The 8,276-nt window shown below is 35.8% G+C and overlaps 1 protein-coding gene across 1 annotated transcript in view; it reads right to left on the minus strand.

Annotated features, from left to right (window-relative positions):
• The window catches only part of LOC136342269 (nuclear receptor coactivator 2-like), a 166,259-nt gene extending 158,394 nt beyond the window's left edge, over positions 1 to 7,865 (minus strand). Inside the window, exon 1 of the mRNA XM_066287895.1 lies at positions 7,597 to 7,865. The gene's annotated coding sequence lies outside the window, so the exon portion shown is untranslated. The remainder of the gene's footprint in view (positions 1 to 7,596) is intronic.
• Positions 7,866 to 8,276: the final 411 nt, after the last annotated feature.

An 8,276-nucleotide genomic window follows, 5' to 3' on the forward strand; every position in this document is an offset into this window, starting at 1 on the left:
CTATTTTGGCTTGTAAGCAGCATTCCTGTGTATGAGTATTTATTTTTTAATTCTTTTGCTAAGAGAGGAATAATTGATAAATTCGGTGCAGCAAAAATTAGATAAACATTTATTAATAATTTTTTTATATTTACAACTATTAATATCTAGTTGCGTATCCTTTATTTTGGATCAACTCAATGCATCTCGACCTCATTGATCTCATCAGGTTATCAAAGTATTTGGATTTTGTAGAAATCCAGGTTTACTCCAGTACAGACAACGGTTCGCTTTGATTTTTTGAAATTTTCCCGGATGTTGTTGGAGTAACTGCCTATCTCACTGATCCCATAGGTTGTCGATGGGGACCAAATCGGAACTCTGCGCTGGCCATTTCAAAACGTAAATCCTGGTTTTTGCAATCCAACGTTTAACGACCCCAGTAGTATGCTACTGGTCGTTATTACGTTGAAATGACCAGCGCAAAGGCGTAGTTCCCTTCGCAGATGCGTACATCTGTTGCTACAGTACACTTGCGGCCAAAAGTATGGAAAGATTTTTAATTCGTATTGCACGTGTTGCACCGAAGAAGGACTGATTTAATTAAATTATTACATTGTACGTTTTTTACACGTATTTGCATTTTTAGGAAGCCGATATCTGTTTTTGCTACAAATACTATTTATACATCGCACAAAAGTATGGAAAGATAAGCATTACTAGTAGTTTCGAGTCAATAACTGCCACAGTTTTCTTATTTTGTCACAAATGGGTAAGAATAGGTATTTCTTAGAGGACTTACGCAAAAAGATTGTGGAATTAAATCGCCAATGTTTAAAGCAAAATGTTATTGCAAAAAAAAAAATTACTAACCAGTGAAGGTGCTGTGTCCAAAATATTGAGAAAATTTAAATTGTTGGGCAATGTAAAAGCTCGGGAAAAAGTTGGACGTCCCAGGAAAACCACACTGAACATCGACAAATGCATTAGACATTTATCACTTGCGAACCCCAGTAAGACGGCGCGACAAACTGGGAAGAAATATACGAGAAATACCTACCGGCCAAAAGTTGGGATACAATTAAAAGAAAGTAATTTTTTCGTTGAATATCCTGTGAATCCGTTAATGTTTTCCATTTAAACACTCGTAGCATACAAAAATAGCCAAGAAGTTAAATTACAATCAATATTGGCTAAAATTGAAAAAAAAAGAAAAATCTCAAAAACATGAAACCTCATTTTCAACAAAAAACCACCATACACTTTTATAACCATTTCCACGAGTCGCGACATCCTTTCCGCCATGTCAAGTTTCCTGTTGTATCGATGTCCATGCACTTTCCAATTTCTGCCACAGTTCAGCTGTCGATGAAGGACACGAAATTCGGATCTTCCGATCTAATTCTTCCCATAACAAGTCGATTGGGTTGAGATCAGGCCACTACGGAGGCCAGCTCATCTTCACCAACGTTCCCGCACATTCTTTCTCTTCTAAATAAGTTCGACAAAGGCTAGAAGTGTGCTTGGGATCTTTGTCGTGCTGAAAGACCAACCCACGCCCAATAAGTCGGCACTCCGATGAGATGGCATTTTCGAGAAGGATTTTCTTGTATTCCTCCTTCATAATTTCATCAATTTTGACGAAATCACCGATGCCGTGGCCAGAGAAACATCCCCATGCTATGATAGAACCACCACCACGCTTTACGGTTGGCCCCAAACACTGTGCAGCCGCTTTCTCCAAAGGACTTCTTCTGACGAAAATTCGCCCATTATTTCCAAAGATTTCGAATTTTGATTGGTCTGTCCGCAACGCATTTCTCAATTGCTCGTTCGTCCAATTTCGATACTCACGGTCCCATTGAAGGCGTTTTTGTTTGTTTGCCAATCTTAACAAAGGTTTCTTCACAGCATTGCACCCCTTTAATCCCTCTTGTCTCAGTCTCCTTTTTACTGTCGTTAACGATACGGGGTTTAGCCGGGTACTGTTCAGTGTTGCTCGGATTTCTGGTACTGTTAATGGCCTATTTCTTTTGCTGGTAACAATAGTATGAGTATCTCCTTGTGAGGTGGCCACTTTTGGCCGTCCATTGCGAGGACGATAACGAAAACTGTCCGTATGATTGAATCGGTCAATGTTTGATTGCACACCTTTGAGGGAAACTTTCACCTTTTTTGCCATTTTAAATTCTTTAAACAAGTGGATTGTTAAAGAATTTGTCCATGAATTTACTAGAACGGTTTCGACGTGTTTTGCACTTGAGCGCACGTGGCAATAACTTCAAATGTTCTTTCAGATCTATTTTAGATGTAAACAACCGCAATTATTTTGAACGAAGATCATAAAAATAGCAGGTGAACAGCAAATCCCCTATTTCTGATAAGCGAAGAAAGACCTTTTTTAATCTTGACGTGCCGATTCCAGCAATGGCGAAGTATTGAGTGAATATTTTATCTGTTTTTCACTTTATACTAACATAAAATAAATAAACAGTCATATTTAGCAACTGGTAAACACAATTGATAAATGATTATTCATGATTAACAAAGTGTATCCAAACTTTTGGCCGGAGGTGTACAATGTAAACATCACATTTCGTACGGTAAGACGTCGATTATGTGCTGTTGGTCTTATGAAAAGAACTGCCGTCAAGAATTTTTTTATTTCAAGGAAAAAACCAAAAAGGGCGAATTGAATTTGCAAATGAAAATTTGACTTAGTTTTAACAAAAATGAAATGTAGTTCTCTGGAGCGATGAGTCCAAGTTGAACATCTTTAACTCAGAAAGGAAAATGTATGTTAGAAGGCCAGTGGGCTAAAAATTCGACATCAAATATCAGAAACCAACGATGCAACATGGTGGTGGCAGTATCGTGGTGTAGGGATGTTTTTCGAGGTCTAGAGTCGGTTTCTTTATGAAAATAGACGGTATTATGGATCGACTTATTTATCACGATATTTTAGAAAATAGAATGTTGCCATGAGCCTATGTGGAAATGCCTCTTATCTGGCAATATCAACAGGATAACGATCCGAAACACCCTTCGCGGCTTGTTAAAAATTGGTTTTTGGAAAACAGCATTAATTTATTAAAGTCACCATCTCATTCACCAGACCTGAACCCCATCGAACACTTCTGGGACCATTTAAAACGACAAATACCGCAAATTAATGTTCGTAATAAAGATGAGCTGCGGGAAATCATACAAGATCAATGGTTCAAGATTCCTGTGGAAAAATGCCAAGATTTGGTGGATTCAATGTATAGAAGATGTCAGGCAGTTCTCAGGGCAAAAGGTTATGCAACTTCATATCGATTAAATAGCTTAACGCTTATCTATTTTTAAATCAATGTTTTCTCTCCATATTTTTGTTCTCATTAATTTAGTTTTACCTTAAATTAATTAAAAATAGTAGACCCCAAAGCCAAAGAAATTTGAAATCTACATTTACGTCAAACAAGGTTATATATAATGTGTAATGGAGTTCATTACTTAAATCTATTAAAACAGGAAATATTAACAATTTTAAAATAATTCCATACTTTTGTCCGCAAGTCTATGTCCAGGTACACCACAGTACACTCATGAAAAACATTCCCACACCATAACATCTCCTCAGCCGTATTTTATCGTTGGTAATGTATATTTAGGGTCTAACCTACACTGTTTTGGCCGTCTCACCCACTTCACTCCATTTGATCCGAAGAAATTGATCTTGTTTTTCTTTTGGGAGTAACACAGTCCTCCATTTCGAAATTCTTCACTCAAGATGGTCTCTTGTAAATTTAAGTCTAGCAGCTCGATTTTTGACGGAAATAAAAGGAAGCTTTGCTGAACCTCTTTCCATGAAACCCCATACTGCTCAAGTAATAGCTAATACTAAGCACCGAGAGCGATATTTCTGGAAATTCCTTCTTCACTGTAGTGGAAGATGCAAATGGATTCGGCACAACGAATCTTTTCATTAGTCTGTCCTCAGCTCGGGTTGTTTTTTTAAAGCCTTTCAGTTTTCCTAGAGCTTTTCACCGTTCCGCAACGGTTAAGAGATGAAACAGTTTTACTTATCACACATCGATTGAGATTAAACTGCTTAGCAATTGAAACCTGCTTTTCACCGCTATTAAACATTTTTGTAATTTTTAATTTAATACCTTCAGATGAAGTACGACCGCCCGGCATTTTCGGTACTATTTTGCACAGAAATTGTGAAGAATTGTTCGAATAAATCGTAACAACGAACACGTTTCTCCAATTTTACCGCACCGAATTTATTAATTATTTCGCCCTTAGCAAAAAAAATAAACAGTCATGCGCAGGAATATTGTCTGCAATTTTGTATACAGGACGATTAAGCCTTTAAATAATTTTTTGAAGGGTTATTGATAATTTTGAATGATTTCTCCACTTTGTTACGATAATGTATATGCTAATACTTTGCATGTAGTACTTGGACCGAGATTAATCTGTCTAATACCCAAACTTGAGTGAGGTCAGTGGCATACTGGGCACTAAATAGACCACGCGTAGATGTTACAACCGAGATGAGAACTAAATTTGAAGAATTCAATACTTCTAACCATCCCATATCCTCCCCTTATACTTTCTGTCCAGCATAATCAGTATTCAATGACAACGCGACCACGTGAACTTCAAATGAACTAAAAAATGGACTTGCGAGGGCTAAGCACGTCGGTCGCATGAGCTGATAAGGTACTTTTATGAACTTTCCTTAAACTCCACCTATCTCCTTCACGCTTTCCGTACTTTTTCACTTCCCCTATTTCCCTAGGACTTACCGCACTCCCTTAGACAGCGAAAGTTTGCCCGAACTACCTATACTTCGCAATGCCTGTACACCAAACTTCTATGGCGGTTTGCCCCTCACTATGTGCCAAACTTGAGTTAATACAGTCCTCCGTTCAGTCGCATGAGAATTAGTAATTAATAAATAGAACACTCCTATGTATCTAATACAACTAAATTTCAAGAATTCAGTATCCTCATGCCGCCAGTGTCTGATTACACTGAAATTTGGAATGTGCCTCGAGTTTAATTGGGGGATCAGTATAGCAAGATACTTCAATTTATCTACTCTATCTACTATGACATATGGCGTCGAGGAGAAGATAGCTGATAACATTTTTGAACATCGAAATACCTTGGAAATACTCTGAAAATTCCTCGAGTATGTAAGCCAAAATATCTCAGTAATCTGCCCCATGCACGACACATACTAAGTAACACTCTTGAATATGTACATTCTTTCCTACATTTCTTTGACAACGACAAATCTATTTTTAATTTTAATGCAATATATCAATATCAAAGGTAATCGGACATTGTGAGAAGAAAGGTTGCGTTGACTTTACATCCAGTTTATTTAGAATTTTCGGTTAGTTCGAGTTATCATTCATGGTCACTATTTTTACTTGGCATGTATTGAGGAAATATAATAGAAATCGTAGAGAAACATCTTAATCAAATTTTCAAGGGTAAATATAAGTGGGTAGCAAATACACATTAGTGTTCTATTATCTTCGGTTCTACGAATTTCCAGAGCAGATATTCTCTAGAGCCTAATTCCAGTGAATTTTGCGAGGCGTCAACCGCTAACCAAAAATGTTCTACCCTATTTCCTAACATGAAAATAAAGTACATTATTTCTAGTCTTGCGGCTATTTCCATTGTTTTCCGTTATTTTCATAAATTAGCGCTTATTTCTGACTTCTTCCAATATTTCCGTGTATTTCCGATTACTTTCGCATATTTTTGTCGCGTCATGATTTCAATAATATCAATGATTTAAAATAATATTTAAACATCATAATTTTGCACGATGTTGCTATTTACAAATGGTACGATTCCGACTAAAGCACTTTAATGTTTACTGAGAAGTCGTTAAATTAGAACACCTACTTGTAAACTTTGTAATTTGCGTGAGAATTTAAGATCTTAAAATAATATTCAAATTTATTTAATCTAAAGTTTATCTTAAAATTATTGTCACTAGTAGGCGTAGGTAAATTTAAGATGTGGGTAAACTAGAAAGGAAAAGCTTGAACTATAGCAAAGGTTGCGAAAACTTTTGCACAGTATTTCAGCTTTGGGTTTGAGGTTTGCAGCCCATACCAACAAATAATTTTTTTGAGCAATGCTAGCTTTGTTTTCCCCTAATATCAGAGGAGACTATTCCGACCATTGTAAAAACCTTCAAACCAAAAAAAAATCTGGAGGAACAGACGACGTACTGGGTTCCATTAAAACCTATTTAACCCAGCCCTAAAGTATAGCCGAGTTTCTAATGTCGTACAAAAAAAACCTTTTTGCCCAACTTTTGAGAAATGAATGGCACGAGAGAAAACATTGAATTACCGATCTATGAGGATCGATGTTTGCAGATGATTTTAAACTTTTTAGATCAGAAGGTGAAGACCTAAATTAAGGAGGTGCAATGAGGTCAAAAATTTAGGTGTGAGATTTCAAGGCAACTTCTTTAGTTAGATTGTATCTCGAATAAGCACCAAATGTTTGATCACTTTTATCTCAACAGCCATGAAATTGAAAAGGTGCAAAACGTTTCCCGTTTAAAGTTTCATACAGCTTCAAGTTCATCAAATTTGGTATGCGTTCTCTTTGTATATTATAATATTTACAATATACAGTAAAATTGAAAATATTCGACGGCGAGCCTTCATAAATAGTATATATCTCAAACTGCCAAATATTAGTAAAAATATCGTCTCATGATCTATTTTCTGTAGATAATAAGTTCCCACTCTTATCCTCTCTAATTTTTATGGTGGCTATTATTAATGAGTTTATCTCTAAAAACATAAAACCATATTTTTTTCACATTAGACTTAGTAATTTAAGACCTATTGTGTTGAAGTAGCATAGTCAAGATCAGCCTTATAATTTATATATTTCAAAGCCATTTTCTTTACATGTAGTTACCTCTGGATATTTGTACAGCATACCATTAAATAAACAAAAATAATCAACAAACAAACATAAATAACAAAATAAACGAAAAACTACTAAAAAAGCAAACTCTTCTGGAAAGTAACTGAATGAATAAACTTTGAAGTCTAGTTAGGTAGTTAGGAGCAACATATTTCAAGACCTTTCCAAGATATTTCGAGCTATTTTGGAATATTTCTAAGATATTTTTCAATACATAGGTACACACAAGTTGACCAACAATCCACCCTTAACACAAATATATTATTATTGGATCTTTATAATTCTGAATAACATTGACAGTTGGAGGCTTTATGAGAGGCCTTCGGAAAGCATCAGTACTCACTTCTCGAGCAATCTCTCTATGTACATGTTAGTGTGCTAATATCAAACTGCAATATACAAAGTTGGAAGTAGGGTAACATGTAAATTTAGAATATTAATTTTATTGTTATTAATAATTCAGTAGCATTTAAGTGTTGCTGATTGACCGATGTTAGCACTACTGAAGACAATTTGTTTACGATTTTGCATGTAAATGAAATCCGCGTAACCTAACCTAAAAGAGCGGCTGCGAAATCGATTTTTAGGTAATTTCTTCGGGTAAAAAACGCGAAATAAGTGTGACAACATTACATGCAGTACGTTACCTACCTATTTCGTTGAAATCCATCATTGTAAATCCTTTTGGGCACCTTAGAGTGGATAGCCAGCCAAACAAAATTCAAGGTCTTGTGACGATTAAAACAAGGTAAAAATCCGTCGAAAAACGTCCGAATATAGGAAAAACACTGATCGATTTCACCACAGAACTAAATGCCGCATTCGAAACGCCCTGATTTGTAATTTATTTTCCATTTTCACGGCGAAATACGGAAAAATAACACACGTCGAAGAAATTGATATTTTCAACATGGCCGCCGTAAAATTTCGTTCTTTCTGAAGGATTTGTTGACCCTGATGTAACGAACGATTTGATTGGTTGTCGCCCAGTGATTCGGCACGCTATTGGCCACGCTCAAGGTTAGGGACAAAACAAATGAAACATGCTTGGGCATGGGCACCTGTCAGAATTAAAATTTTTTAATTTAAAACTTTGGTGGAAAATTAAATATGGAAAACCACCCTAGACAGGATTTAAAAAACACTTCAGAGAAGAGTTCTTGGGAACATAATATTATAGTAAAACATTTTATAAAAGGAATGACGTAAACGAAAAGAAAAGTTGGAAAAAATTAAGAATCTTGGCGCCATCTAGTAGTAAATAAGTACTTAAACTTGTCGAATTCGTAAATCTAACAGTTGCATCTTGACTGTTGTTTATAAATGTTTCG

This window comes from Euwallacea fornicatus, chromosome 11 (assembly GCF_040115645.1).
Source record: "Euwallacea fornicatus isolate EFF26 chromosome 11, ASM4011564v1, whole genome shotgun sequence".
Taxonomy (NCBI): Eukaryota; Metazoa; Arthropoda; class Insecta; order Coleoptera; family Curculionidae; genus Euwallacea; species Euwallacea fornicatus.